The sequence below is a fragment of the Cetorhinus maximus genome, chromosome 21 (assembly GCF_964194155.1).
Source record: "Cetorhinus maximus chromosome 21, sCetMax3.hap1.1, whole genome shotgun sequence".
In the NCBI taxonomy this organism is placed as follows: Eukaryota; Metazoa; Chordata; class Chondrichthyes; order Lamniformes; family Cetorhinidae; genus Cetorhinus; species Cetorhinus maximus.
In genome coordinates, this window is record NC_135899.1 from 31,110,851 (window position 1) to 31,127,132 (window position 16,282).

A 16,282-nucleotide genomic window follows, 5' to 3' on the forward strand; every position below is an offset into this window, starting at 1 on the left:
TCGAAACATACAAATTGCAAAAGTGGTTATGACAGTTATTTCAAGTCTCCCTCTGGGATTTGAACAGCTCAGCATTTATCATCGGCTGTGTCATAACAACTTTGGTGTGTGAGATCTTGTTTAATCATCTGATCTTCATTTGTGGAAACAGGAAGCTCGGGGGGAAAGTGATTCCATTTCTTATTGTGGTCAGAATATGTGATCCACATCTCACAGACATAAAGCAGGATCTTGTGGATAGATAGATCCATACAGAGTTTACAGGAAGACAGGGAAAAGGAGACAGACAGATATGGACACAATGTCAGATACATCAGTATACACAACACACACAGACACACACACACAGACATGAACAGTGACAGACACACACACACATAGACACAAAGAGTGACACACATTGACACATGTACACACACAGACACAGGCATAGACCCACTGACACATGCGCACACACATGCACACACACAGTGAGACACATGCACAGTCACACACAGTGACACACGCGTTCACACGCACACTGACACACAAACTCACACACATGCTGTCACACACACACACACTGTCACACATACACACATGCTGTCACACACACACACACACCGTCACACACTCACACTGTCACACACACACGCTGTCACACACACACACAAAAACCTCAGACACATAAGGCAGAATTTTACAGACCCACCACAGTGGGGGCGGAGCCCAAAACGTGGTGAACATTTTAAAAGCCCATTGGCTTCGGCGGGACCGGAAGATTCCGACAGCAGGAGGATCCGTAAAATTCCGACCATCGTTTTAGATCCATATATCCAGAAATATCCCGTGACTGTTTCTGGGGTGGGGTTCGTCCCTTGTTGTGGACAGATTGAGATATTAGGGAGTGTTGTATTCCTGACTGACATGTCGAGGTATTCAGGCTTCATGAACCGAGAGTTCTTCAGGAAGACTTACACAACTGTTCGAAGTGATTGACACCACGAGGGATTCACCCTTCTGTCGTATGTACCACCCAGATTGGTGAATTGAATGGAAAGGGTTTTATACTTCATTTCAATGTATATCAGAGGGTGTGTGACACACACCACTCCACAGATTCTCTTCACAGATACTGAAGGGAAGTTGAACAAGTACAATGTAAATCAGGACAGAGAGGAACAGGTTCCAGAAGTCAGTGTGGATGGTTATACTAGACAGTTACAGGCAGAAATGAGTGAGTCACTTCACTTTACAAGTCGTGTGCTATGAGAAGGTGAGAATCAAGCGAGTGAGTTCCCCGAGAGTCACAGACTGTTCACCCCAGCAGCTCCATTAAGCAGGACTCTGTGTTCTCCGGGCTGTTCCCAGGAACACACACCGAGATAAACAGCATCTGCTGCTGGAGGACCATCAACTGAGTGAAGGATGTGCTTTGGTCTGTCTGAAACTAGTTGCTCTCCCAGTGCCCAGTGTTGTTGATGAGTGAGTGTTGCAGAATGGCACATTCCAAGTTCCAGGACTAATGCTGAGGGACATATTAAAACTTGGAGCAGCTGCTGCAGAGGCTCAATTGGGAAAGACCACTGACTAAGACCCTCCGGGGGTCTGAGGGACTGAAAACCATGCAAAATATTCGATTTGAGTGATGGACATGAAATGAGTATGTTCAATATAAACTGTAACTGTGGGTATAGTGAGGCTCCTGTTTTCTCCTGACAGGTGCTGTCTTTGGACACAGTGGCTGGAGGTGGTGGTGAGTCAGTGAGAGCAGCCCAGGGGGTTGAAAGGAAACCTGGAGAAGACACTGAGCCCCGGGTCACAGAGGGAAGTGAGACACTGACTGAGCTGGGCGGGGAAGGGGAGTCACATCCAGACGAACAGGAGGGTGAGCACTCTGGGTGGGAGGGCAGGTGAAGTGACAGTGTCTCTCCTGCCCCCATGTTGCACATTCAGCATTGCAGTGATACAAATAACCCCAATAGAGCCACTCCTGACAGCTCCAAGTACAGAAACAGAGCAGGACCACGAGACAGCAGCTGGACCTCGAATGGATGCAGCTTCTGGTCAGCAGCTCCCCAGTGAGGAGTTATCAGCTGCTGGGCATGTCTCTGGCACAAGAGGGGGCAGGACACGGGTATGGGGAAGATGCAGGAGGCATTAGGGTGGCAGCTCTTGCAGAGTGGCCGTCTTTATCTCCCCCCCCTCCCCCTTTGTGACAGTGACCCTCAGGCACAGAGAGGGGGGGGTTTGTTGCTGTTACATTTTGAGGAAATGTTTGTGTTGTCTTATGTAATGAGAATTCTATTTGTAAATTATAAATTGTTGGTGTTCTATTTGAGTCTGTTGTTGTTGTATTTACCCATCATCCTGGAGTCATTCTAAATAATTCAAAATAACTTTTATTAACATGAAACTTTTAAGATTACAACAATTTACAAAGTAGAAAAATAGCTCATTAACATAAATGTTATATAATGTTTTAGCCCAATTTTCTGAGGTTTACATTGTACAACACTGATTACCTCGAAGGTCTTGCAATGGGGATTTGCTGTTAAAATAAAATGTCACTTGTTTCACTCTCCATCTACACTGTTCTTTGGTCTGATTTCCTGGGGGAGGGAGAGGGATTTTCTCACTCTCAATGTCCAAATGTATCAGCCCCCAGCTGCTCTCCAGCTGCCCCGACAGCTGCAGTCGGAGTTTCCTCAGCTTCTCCGTGAGGCCTGGCTCCAGTCACATCCATGTTGGGATCCTCCGTTCCATCGATTTCTGGAACAATCTGGTCAGTGAGGTGAAAGGTCAGTCCTTCCTGCAGGGGAAAGTTGTGCAATGGGGAAGAGACCAACACAAACCCCGACACTTTAACAGGAGAGGGTTGTCCAAGCTCCAGAAATGGAATTTTATCCCTTCAATTGTCCCACTTGACGTGTTTACGAGTCTTTTATATTGAGTCAGAAAACTCCTGATAAAAATCCATGTACATTTAAGGACCTTTTAAAACTGAGATAAATTAGAATGAGAGAAATGTGCAGAAAATGTATATGTATTTCATTCCCAACAATCTGTCCCTCAGTCACTTACTCTGAGCTGTTGTGTAGGTCACACTTGGTGAATCTGCAGAAGCAAAATAAATGTCAGTTAGAATGGGGAATAATCCATTATCAGAGAGTGAGATCACAACAAGTGTGAGGGAATGGAGATTGTGTAAGAAATACTCATTCCCACAATCCCCTCCATTCTTACATTTTATTACGACTGCCCCCAAATGAGATTCCCCAAATTGTTATGCTCCCAGATGAGGAGGAATGACCTGGTTCCGCTACTTAATTCAACTGCTTCATTTGGTCACAACTAGTTTAATTTAAAAAAGATCCCTTGCCTCGAGGATGCCTTTTCCCAGTCCAAATGTATTTATGAGTTAGAAAGAACCAGTTTAAACTGGCTTTCCTGAGTTAAAGAAAGAGTCAGTTTATTTGTTATTAAATCACAAAAAAAAATAATAAAAATGCAATACAAATACACAATGAATAGAAATGTGAAGTGAGTCCAAAGATAACACTTAAAAACAATAAACAAATCAGTCTTTGGCTTGTCCGTGAGGAGTAGATGGTGAAACGCTCCGGCAGTGAGATTGGATGATTCTGGCGGAGCTGACTCTGGCAGTTGAGCAGTTGGTCTGGAGACACTTGGTTCTGCAGGTTTGCTGAAATGAGTTGTCCTGTTTCCTTTTTGACTGTGGCTTTGCTGACTTGGCACCTACTTCCAGCAATCAGAGAGAAAGTCTTCTTTAGCTGCAAACACAGGGATGTCCAGTCGCTGTTCTTCAGCTGTGACCTTCACATCACACACACCAGAACAGTAATCGAGGGGTACCAGATTATGAGTGGCCTAGAGGGGGTAGACAGGAAAGGCCTGTTTCCCCTAATGAGGGGTCAATTACCAGGGGAAATAGATTGAAGGTGATTGGTAGAAGGATTAGAGGGGACATGAGGAAAAACATTTTCACCCAGAGGGTGGTGGGTGTCTGGAATACACTGCCTAAATTGGTGTTTGAGGTTGAAATGCTCAGTTTATTTAAAAGGTACCTGGGCCTGCACCTGAATCTCTATAACCTGCAGGGCTATGGACCAGGTGCTGGAACGTGGGATTAAAGTGAGTGGCTAGTTTCATTTTTCTCTGTTTTGGCTGCTGCAGACACGATGGGCTGAATGGCCTTTTTCAACTCTAATCATGTCCACAGTCTGGGATATAACTCAACAGGAGATGGTTTCTGCTGAGGTGGTGATCAGTATTTTCTTGGCATTGCATCTCTTCTTTTGAAGTGTCTCTGTCTGAAAGAGACTTTGACTCCTTTTCTGTTCCCTCAGGACTAGTTGGTCAAGTGTAATCCACGTGGGAATTTTCCATCCAGTGGTTACAGTCTCAGCCAGCTTTGGCTTGTATATGCTTTTTAAAAAAAACAGAGATTATTTTCAAAAGTTCAAGATGTCTGTAAGTAATTCGGGACAATGATCCGCTGTCATGTCAACCCGTGTCCGGTGACAGTCTGGTCCTGAAGGGTTCAGCTCACGAAGGATGACATAGGATCAGGAGAAGTTAAAGTTTCCCCACTGTGTCTCCATGATATGACTCTGTTCACAGAGGGAAAGTGAGGTGCCATCAGCCAGACAGGAGTCAGACATTCACATAAGATACGTGGGGATCTATGGAGTGTCCCAACTGCATGTCATCATCCTCCTGGAATGGAGGGACTGTGGGTATCTGCTGCGTCTCCATGACTGGAGCCTTATCACAGAGGGTATGTGCGCTGCCATCAACCAGACTGGAGTCAAATGTTCACAGGTACAACATGAGGATCTAGGGTGTCATCATCTCCCTCCAGAAATCTAGCAGCTATGAGGCCTCCCTAGCGTGCCTGCCTCGTCTCGCCAGTGCGAGGGCCTCATCAATGCCTTTGAGGACCTCCTCACCCTCATCCCTGTTGATGTCCTCCTCAGTGGAGGAGACGTGAAGTTCCTCCATCTCCTCCTCAGCCAGCTCCTCTCCCCGTTGCAGTGCCAGGTTGTGAAGGACACAGCAGACGATGACGATGTGTGACACCCTCTGTGGACTGTATTGCAGGGCTCCACCAGACCGGTCCAGGCACCGGAATCTCATTTTCAACATCCCGATGATCTGCTCCACCAAGTTGTGAGTTGCTGCATGAGCCTCATTTTACCTTCGCTCTGCTGCAGTCTGAGGCTGCCACACGGGTGTCATCAGCCACCTCCTCTGTGGGTAGCCCTTGTCCCTGAGGAGCCAACTCTGCAGCTTCTCTGGACACTGGAAGAGGTCAGGGATCTGAGACCGACTGAGGATGTAGGAGTCACACACACTCCCTGGGAGCCGTGCACAGACCTGCAGGATGCACTTGTGGTGGTCACACACCAGCTGAACATTCAGCGAGTGGAAGCCCTTACGGTTCAGGTAGTTGTCCTCTTGTTGCCATGGAGATCTGAGTGACACGTGAGTGCAGTCGATGGTAGCTGCACCTGTCGGAACCAGCGGTGTGGGCAAATCTCCTGATCCCGGGTAAAATACACAAAGTATTGTGCCCTCGAGAAGATGGCATCTGTGACCCCATGGATGTATTTGTGAGTTGCGGATTGTGAGATCCCACAGAGGTCACCTGTGGAGCCCTGAAAGGAGCCACTGGTGTAGAAATTGAGCGCCACAGTCACTTTCACAGCCACTGGCAGTGGATGCCCTCCACGTCCCTGTGGTGTTAAACCCTGCAGCAGGTGGCAGATGTGACTGACCAGTTCCCTCGACATGTGCAGCCTTCAGCGACATTGGTTCTCAGTCACGTGCAGGAATGACAAGCGCTGTCTATAGACCCTGGGTCCAGCCTGGCGTGGAACAGCAATGGCTCGCTGTGGCTCTTCAGCAGTGTGTGTGGGAGCCCCAGCCACCCCTTCTTCCTGAGGCCCAGTCGGCCAACTGTTCCGCAGTTCACTAAAACACTCATTAGTTTGTAGTCTGTGCCCGAGGGGTGAAACGTTCAGGAGCACTTGGTGGCACTTTCATGCCTCTGTGTTGCTGAGGGGGCAGATAATTTAGAGACCCGAGTCCACACATGTCAATGTGGCTGTGCCTGAACTGTCTCAGCTGCGGAGAAATAGTCACTTTATACAGGTTCCGGCAGGCTGGGGTTAGAATGATACACAGACGTATTAAAATGAAGTTCCTGATATACGGCAATGGGAAACACAGCCCGCCATTGACGGGCGGAGCAGACAATTGGAAACTGCTTTTACTACGTTGTGAAACGGATTTTTGACCTTCCTGCCATATTGTCCACTCACACCCACCACAGAAACATAGAAACTAGGAGCAGTAGTAGGTCACTCAGCCCTTCGAGCCTGCTCCACCATTCAATATGATCATGGGGTCCCTCTATCTCGATGCCATTGACCAGCTCTATCCCCAGACCCTTCACGCCTTCAGAGTCCATGATGTCTGATGAGAATGGGATGGGAAAATTTCACACTCGTATTAACTCACCCAGTTCACATTGAACTGAACCCCAACAACTGCCCATTCCAAGACCCACAAGCTGCTGAGTGAATGAATTAAACCTTTCTTGTGAAATCAGTAAAGAAGAATTCAGACAAGTCAACTACTGACAATTATTTATTGACAACAAACCACAATTATCAGCACTTGTAGTGAAACATTGATGATGAGATTTTTCTCCATAAATATACTTTAATCCTAAAATTCATAAATGTACAATATATAACAGTGTAAATCTGACATTATAGAAAGTGCAAAATGGATCAGCTTCACATTGCAGATACTGGATGGAAACGCACGAGGTAAGGAATAGACAGAAACAGGGCAATCGGTTCAGGGTCAGGAGGGGAGTGAAATTAGTCTGACAGGTTTTAACAGTGTCTGGGAGGGTGAGACAGGGTCAGGAGGGCAGTGAAATTAGTCTGACAGGTTTTAACAGTGTCTGGGAGGGTGAGACAGGGTCAGGAGGGCAGAGAAATTAGTCTGACAGGTTTTAACAGTGTCTGGGAGGGTGAGACAGGGTCAGGAGGGCAGTGAAATTAGTCTGACAGGTTTTAACAGTGTCTGGGAGGGTGAGACAGGGTTAGGAGGGCAGTGAAATTAGTCTGACAGGTTTTAACAGTGTCTGGGAGGGTGAGACAGGGTCAGGAGGGCAGTGAAATTAGTCTGACAGGTTTTAACAGTGTCTGGGAGGGTGAGACAGGGTCAGGAGGGGAGTGAAATTAGTCTGACAGGTTTTTACAGTGTCTGGGAGGGTGAGACAGGGTCAGGAGGGTAGTGAAATTAGTCTGACAGGTTTAATCAGTGTCTGGGAGGGTGAGACAGGGTCAGGAGGGCAGTGAAATTAGTCTGACAGGTTTTAACAGTGTCTGGGAGGGTGAGACAGGGTCAGGAGGGTAGTGAAATTAGTCTGACAGGTTTAATCAGTGTCTGGGAGGGTGAGACAGGGTCAGGAGGGCAGTGAAATTAGTCTGACAGGTTTTAACAGTGTCTGGGAGTGTGAGACAGGGTCAGGAGGGCAGTGAAATTAGTCTGACAGGTTTTAACATTGTCTGGGAGGGTGAGACAGGCTCAGGAAGGGAGTGAAAAAGATGCAACAATATCGATGGCGGACAAATAGAAATGTCACTCACTGAATCAGGAAGGTTCTGGAACAGAGACATCAGAAGCTGAGAAAATAAAAACTGAATGTGAGATACGGAATAAAATATAAAAATTCAGTAACTGAGATATTCTATATCACTCACTGGGCCCAGCATTCGATTATCTCCCAGCATTAACTAAACGGAATCACACATGGTAAATGTGCACTGAGGGAGTGGAGGATGAGGCAGTGGAGGATGAGAGAAAGGAGGGCGTGATGTGGAGGGTGGGACGCTGGAGGGTGCAGGAGTGGAGGATGATTGACTGAAGGAACATTGTGAATCCCGCTGTGGAATTTGAGTAGAATGTTCCTATCTTCTCCAGTGTTGACCCGGCTAAGAGGTGAACTCATTGAAACAGATAAAATTCTGAGAGGATTTGACTAGGAAGACATTGAGAATCTCTTTCCCCTGTCTGGAGAGTTTAGATCCAGGATTCCCAGTCTCAGGATAAGGGATCAGTCAGTTTGGGCTGAGATGGGGAAATGTCTTCACTCAGAGAGTTGTGAATCTTTGGAATTGTCTATCCAGAGGGTTGTGGGTGATCAGGTGATGAGTACATTCAGCACCGAGATCCATCGATTCTGCAGCACTGAGGGGATCAAGGGATCTGGGAATGAAGTGGGAATGTGGAATTGTAACTGAGTTGAAGTGAAGTCCCCTAGAATCATAGAAACTTTCAGCACAAAAGGAAACCATTCTGCCCATCTACCTCTGCTGGCTCTTTGAAACAACCATTATGCTTTGTCCCAGATTCTCGCTTCTTGTCCTTATCCCTGTAACTTCCTCATCCTCAAGTATCTGTTCAACCCCCTTTTAATATTATTTATGGAATCAGCTTCCACCACATTTTCAGGTGGAGCGTTCCAGATCCCGACAACTCCCAGAGTGAAAAACATTTCTCCTCTTCTCCTCTCTGGATCACTGAGCAATGATTGTAAATCTATAACCTCTCGTTATCGATCACTCACCAGACAGAATCATTTTTCTCCATCTACTCTATCAAAACCTTTCATCATCTGGAAAATCTCTATTCAATGACCTCTTAACCTTCTTTGATCCAAGGAGAAAGTCTGAAGTATTCTAAGGGAGGTTGGGTAGGTTTTAAACTAACCCGGCAGGGATATGGGAAGCAGGAGATGCCAAGTTGCACAGAATATTGGGAAAGATAGATCGCACTAGAGCAGGGAATGGTAAGTTAATAGTTGGGGCCTGAATATAAGAAATTAATGGAGTCTAAATCAGGGTTACAGTGCATGTGTGTGAATGTACAGAGTGTGATAAATAAGATTGGTGAGTTTCAGGTGCAGGTTACCATGGGGAATTGCGATGTTGTGCCGATATCAGAGTCCTGGCACAAAGAACTGCACAACTGGGCATTAAACACACACACACAACACACACAGATACAGGCACACATACTCATCAACACACACACACATCCACACATACGCATCAACACACACACACATATGCATCAACATACACAAATACAGACACACATACGCATCAACACACACACACACATGCGCATCAACACACACACATATGCATCAACACACACAGATACAGACACACATACACATCAACACACACACACAACACACACAGATACAGGCACACACACGCATCAACTCACACACACACATATGCATCAACACACACACACACACACAGACATGCATCAACACACACACACACATATGCATCAACACACACACACAGATACAGACACAGACACGCACACGCATCAACACACACACACAGATACAGACACAGACACACACACGCATCAACACACACACACACGCGCATCAACACACACATACGCATCAACACACACACACACATACGCACCAACACACACACACAGACGCATCAACACACACACACACACATCAATACACACACACACATCAATACACACGCACATACGCATCAACACACACACACATAGACACGCAGCAACACACACATCTACACATATACATCAACACACACACACAACACACACAGATACAGACAGACACAGACACACACATGCATCAACACACACACACACACGCATCAACACACACACATCAACACACACGCACCAACACACACACACACACATCAACACACACACACACACACATCAACACAAATCAACACACACACATCAACACACAAATCAATACACACACACATCAACACACACACACATCAACACACATACATACACATCAACACACACACAGCCACGCATCAACACAAACACACACACGCATCAACACACACATAAGTCTCAACACACGCAGACACACACAGACACGCATCAACACACAGATACAGACACAGACACACACACGCATCAACACACACACGCGCATCAACACACACACGCGCATCAACTCACACATCAACACACACACATCAACGCACCACACACACACATCAACACACAAACACACATCTACACAAATGCACACACAGCAACACACACACATCAACGTACACACGCACATCAACACACACATCAACATGCACACACACATCAGCAAGCACACACACACATCAACATATGCTCACACACATCAACACGCGTGCACACACATGCATCCACACAGGCGCGCACACACACACATCAACACATGCTCACACACATCAACACATGCTCACACACATCAACACGCGTGCACACAAACACATCCACACAGGCATGCACACACACACACACACAACACACACACACGCATCAACACACACACATCAACACACTTGCGCACACACATCAACACATGCGCACAGACATCAACACACACGTGCACACACACATCAATGCACGTGCATGCACACACACATCAACACATGTGCACACACACAACACACACAGATACAGACACACACACACACACACATATTAACACACACACACACGCATCAACACACACACATCAACACACAAATCAACACACACATTAACACACACACACACACACATCAACATGCACACAGACACATCCACACACACACACATCAACACACACATACACATCAAAACACACACACACGCACACACACACATCAACACACACACACATCAACACACACATCAATATGCACACACACATCAGCACGCACACACATACATCAACACATGCTCACACACATTAACACGCGCACACACACATGTATCCACACAGGTGCACACACACATACACACATTGACACACACACGCGCGCGCATCAACACACATACACACACACACACATCCACACAGGCGCACACACACACATCAACACACACATCAATACACACACATCAATACATACACATCAACACACACACACATCAACACACACACACACATCAAAACTCGCACACACACACATCAATACATGTGCGCGCACACATCAACACGTGTGTACACATACATAAATACAATTGCGCACACACATCAACACACACGCACAGACATCAACACACATGTGCGCACACACATCAACACACACACACACACATCAACACGTATTCACACACACACATACATCAACACACATGCGCATTCACACACATCAACACATGCGTGCGCACAAACACACACACACACATACACGCAGGACAAAACATAAAGCTAATCTTCATCAGGTGATTTCCAGTAAATCACCAGGGCCTCTGCCTTTACAAGTTTTTTTCCCCAGCCATTAAAGTAATTACTGTTGAAATAAGCAAATCGCTCTCCTCCTCAAGTACCATGCTGGTCAGGTGGTTTCTTGGAAAAGACAGGCTTGCTTACATTCCAAGGTGAACTTTTAACCTTTTTAAAATTTAATGATGCAATGTCCTTCCAAATTTTAAAAGAACATACAGATCTTGGAGATATCGTTTCCCAACAGTTTCCTCTCCAAATTAAGTTCCCCGTCAGTCAGAAATTGGAACATTCACATTTACAGCTGCATATAAATGACGTTCCCCTGGTGAGGTTGACTTCTTCCGCGACTATGAAGTGAGTGGAAGCTGCTTTGACCGTCTCGGGGGCTGCTCACAAATCTCAGCCTCTTGACTCATATCAGGGGGTGGCCGGGCCAAGCTGTGCGAAGGATGGACATGAGAGGCCGGCTAAGGTTGGGCAGGCGGGTGTGGGGTGGAGTGGGGGTTGGACATGGAAGTTAGGCAAAAAGTGGAAGTGGGGGGAGATTGCCCAGGGAAAGAAGACAGACCGTCCGGAGCAGGAAGGGATGCAGTAAGGGAATGCGAGGGTGCAGCAATGTGGGATGGAGGAAATGGCCTTGCTTGTGGGGTCTGGGGATCTTGTGGCTGGGTGAGGGAGGGAGTTTCTGGGCAGGAATGGTGGGAGAGAGATGCTCCTAGAGATGGGGTCAGTTCTGTCTCCAGTGGGGTCCTGGGGGTTGAACTGAGGGCACTGGGCAGCAGAAGGAACAGGCACAGTGAGAGGGGGAGTTGGATGTGGTGGGGTGGCAGATCCAGGGTGACAGTCGGGTAGCTGAAGGTTCCATGGAATGGTCATGAAAGCGTAACAAGAGGGGTCAGTGTAGGTATGGGAATGGTAATGGGAGTAGGCTCTGAGGGGACAGAAGGCCATGTGGAGGGTGATGGTTATAGGTGTAAGGCTAACAGGCGGAGGTTTAAGTGTAACTGAGGGGAGGGGAATGGTTATATTTGGTGGGTCAAGGGTGATGGGGAAAGTTGGGGGTGCCAGGGGGTGTGAAGGGCCTTGAAATTGGTGGTGTGAGTCTCAAATTTTACATGCACCATATTGAGAGTCTCACCGATGCAACACAATCACTGTAAAACTGTGATACTTCGAACTGAGGGGAGGGTCTTTTCCCGTGGATGGAGTTCAGGGTCAGCACAATTGGCCAACCAAAGGGACACCCTAATAATCATGAGGCAACTGGATGGGAACCAGGCTCCGTCACTGAGTATGTTTAAAGCAGAGGTCAATAGGTTTGTAGATACGAATGACATTAAGGGATACGGGGACAGTGCAGGGAGATGGGGTTGAGATAGAAGATCAGCCATGATCTAGTTAAATGGTGAAGCAGGCTCGAGGGGCCGAATGACCTACTCCTGCTCCAAATGTTCCTGTCTACAGATGAGTGAAAGGCAATGCCGGAGGCACCTTAGAACCTCCCGGAATTTGGTTGCACACATCTGTCAGCTTCTCCTGGATGAGCTGTGGCTGCAAAGACTTGGAGACAATCCCATGCCAGTGGCATTAAATGTAACAGTCACTTAAACTTCCTTCCAGGGCTCCACTGGGGGCCAGTGTGGCATCTCCCAGTCAGTGACACACAAGTACATCCGGGAGGTGACAGATTCCCTGTTCAGGAGAGCGCAGCAATTGATCCAATTCCACCTGGATCTGGAATACAAGGCAGCAAGGGTGTTGGGATTTGCAGTAATAACAGGATTCCCACAAGTGCAGGGAATAATTCACTGCACACATGTGGCCTTGAGAGCTCCCTGGCAACAGCCAGTCACAGTCATCAACAGAAAAGGTTTCCACTCTTTGACTATGCAGCTGATATGTGATCACAACAGAGAAATCCTGCATGTTTGTGCTCAGTTCCCAGAGAGATCTCATGACACCTACATTCTGACTCACTCCCAGATACCATAGCATTTTGAAGTAACTCAGCGATCGCAGGGCTGGCTCCTTGAACACAAGGGATACCCCCAAAAAATCTGTCTGATGACACCACTTCGCTGCCCACAAAGTGCTGCTGAGGGGTGCGATGATGCCGCACATGTCTCCACAATGCCCACCATTGAGCAGATGATAGGCCTCCTAAAGATGAGGTTTAGGTGTTTGGACCGCTCAGGTGGGGCTATCCAATACTCACCACCCAGAGTGTCCAGGATCATCATCGTGCGCTGTGCCCTGCACAAATTAGCGCTACAAAGGGGGAATGTCTTGGCTGAGGGAGATCTGCAGGACTGAGATGTCTCCTCTGACGATGAGGACATGAAGCCAATGGAGATCAGGGCCAGGGATGCCGGGGAGGTACATGCAAAGGCCATTGTGAGGGTATGACACGGCAGAGAGGCTCATGACAATCTGATAGCTGGCAGATTCCAGGCACAGTAAGATTCCAAGACATTTACTTCACTATTTGGTTCTCTATCCTCTGCAGACTGGAAGGCCCCAGCTCCATCTTGGTTACAGACATGATACTTTGCTTTAATGTACCTTGATTAATGAGAGCTGAATTAAATTGCACAACTTAACGTCTGCCCTGCTGGTGGTTTGATCATTTGCATGCACCAAGCTACGCTGATATACAGAGCTCTGGCATGAAAAGCACACGTTAGAACCTGCACAGCGCCCCGTTCCCCCACCAGCTCACACACCTGTAAGTGGAATTGAGATATTTCCCATCAATCACAAAGTCCGTGTGCTTGGCAACTTGGAAACAATATCAAATCTAACCTGGGCAGAGATAAACTTCTGTTAACCTGACATCTGCTCCCAGAGAGGGGCTGACCCAACAAAAACTCTTTCAGGGGAAAACAGATTGATGTATCAACAAGAAGCAGCAGCATGAGAACATCACATTGCCCCTCGAGATCGTTCCTCAATGCAGATTTAACTTCCAAGCACATCAAGAAGGGTTAATTAGCAGCAAGCTAACGAAAGTAGATCATTTCAAATAGGTTCATGAAAGGGGGTAATACCCAGCACATTACCGACTGGAGTTAATTCCCAGCAGGTTAACGACAGGAGTTAATTCCCAAAAACGTTAACAACAGGAGTTAATTCCCAGCAGGTTAACGACAGGAGTTAATTCCCAGCGCGTTATTGACAGGAATTAATTGCCGGCACTTTAAAGACAGAACTTAATTCCTAGCCCATGGTGTGTGATGGACTGAGTGGAGTGACCCAGGGGTCAGTGCTGGGAGATGGACTGAGTGGAGTGACCCAGGTGTCAGTGCTGGGAGATGGACTGAGTGGAGTGACCCAGGGGCCAGTGCTGGGTGATGGGCTGAGTGGAGTGACTCAGGGGTCAGTGCTGGGGGATGGGCTGAGTGGAGTGACCCAGGGGCCAGTGCTGGGTGATGGGCTGAGTGGAGTGACTCAGGGGTCAGTGCTGGGGGATGGACTGAGTGGAGTGACCCAGGGGTCAGTGCTGGGGGATGGGCTGAGTGGAGTGACCCAGGGTATAATGCGGGACAATCAACAATGAGTTTCTACATTGTGATCTTACCGGATGTCTGGTTTGTCATCTTCAGCATTTCATTCAGATTCTCCATTGCCAGGTTTGAAAGTGAGGCCACCAGATCTGTGACATGGTCCCAGAATTTTACATCGAAATATTCAGCCATGAACTGCTGCCTGGGGATGCACCGACGGACATCACTGTCATAATAACCGATTTGGACTCCATTCACCATCGCAGCATTTGTAATCTCAGGAAAACCTTCAATGCCAGAGATTACTGTGTATATCACCGTGTGTGTGTTAGTGTCTGTGAAGCAAACAGTTAAAGGGACACTTTAATAAACACCAACATGAGCATCAGAATCATCTCACCTGAACCTCTCTGATCATAATGATACCAGAAAGCTCAGGAACATCACTGATGGTGTGAAAATCACTGTAAATATGTTAATGTCTGTAAAACAATTAAACAATTAAAGGAACAGGTTAATAAACATTTCCACACACTGCCACCTGATCAAAGTGAGGCCCATCCACACAGGGACAATCTCCAATAATCCACCACTTTATCACAAGGTCAGAATCCTGTCTGTTATTATAAACAGAATCTGATTAAACTGGGTCAGAATTAGATGCTGCAGCCTCTCAGAACAGGGAGTAAACCCAGAATCAGAGTCACTCTGGGCTGGTCTGTTGTTTAGCGTCTTTGTTGTTATATGTTTTAAAGGGATAGTACCCTTACATCACTAGAAAGGAAGTGTGTCATGTGATCCAGTTTTAGTTTTACTTTTGGCTATGAGCAGAACGTAGCACAGCTCTGATATCTTCAAATTTTCTCTCCATGTATATCTGTTTCATGTGCCAAGTCTTAAGAAATAAATCCACAACCTGTTTACCCAATCCCTTATGAGTGATTGGTGCCTTTATATCATTATCAAAACAGAACATGGTGTTCAGTGGTGGTCAAATGGCCTGGCAGCGAGATTAAGGTCCGACATGATAAACAGCTTAGATTGTACCACATAGCGTGAGATGACCCTTGGTGTTTGGGTCAGACTGCAACAAAGGCGAGGCGTTGGAGAGTGTGGAAATTGCAGTGTGGTGACTGCACAGATAAGCTTTGAAGGCACATTGCCAGGATAGTACTCAAATAAAGAGCTGGGAAACAGACCGATCCCTCATGGTGAGATTGCAGTGCAAAGCCTGTCAGTTCAGTGAGTGGGTCAGTGCGTCGAGAGTACCAGCGCTGGGTTAGCTCCGTCGGGAAAGGGGAGTGTCCAGGGGGTGGGCTGGGCTGATAGCGAGTGGGGGAAGTCAAACCAAAAAAACCCAAACATGTCATAAAAATCAGCCAGAGAAGGTTGTGATTCTAAGCTGGAAAAAGCAGCTAGATTGACACTCATCCTGGGTACAATAGGAGAAGGAAGGTCAAAGGGT

The 16,282-nt window shown here is 47.0% G+C and overlaps 1 protein-coding gene across 1 annotated transcript in view; it reads right to left on the reverse strand.

Moving 5' to 3' along the window:
• Positions 1-16,282, reverse strand: part of LOC144695828 (class I histocompatibility antigen, F10 alpha chain-like) — a 105,705-nt gene that overhangs the window by 31,040 nt on the left and 58,383 nt on the right. The gene's annotated exons all lie outside the window — the stretch shown is intronic.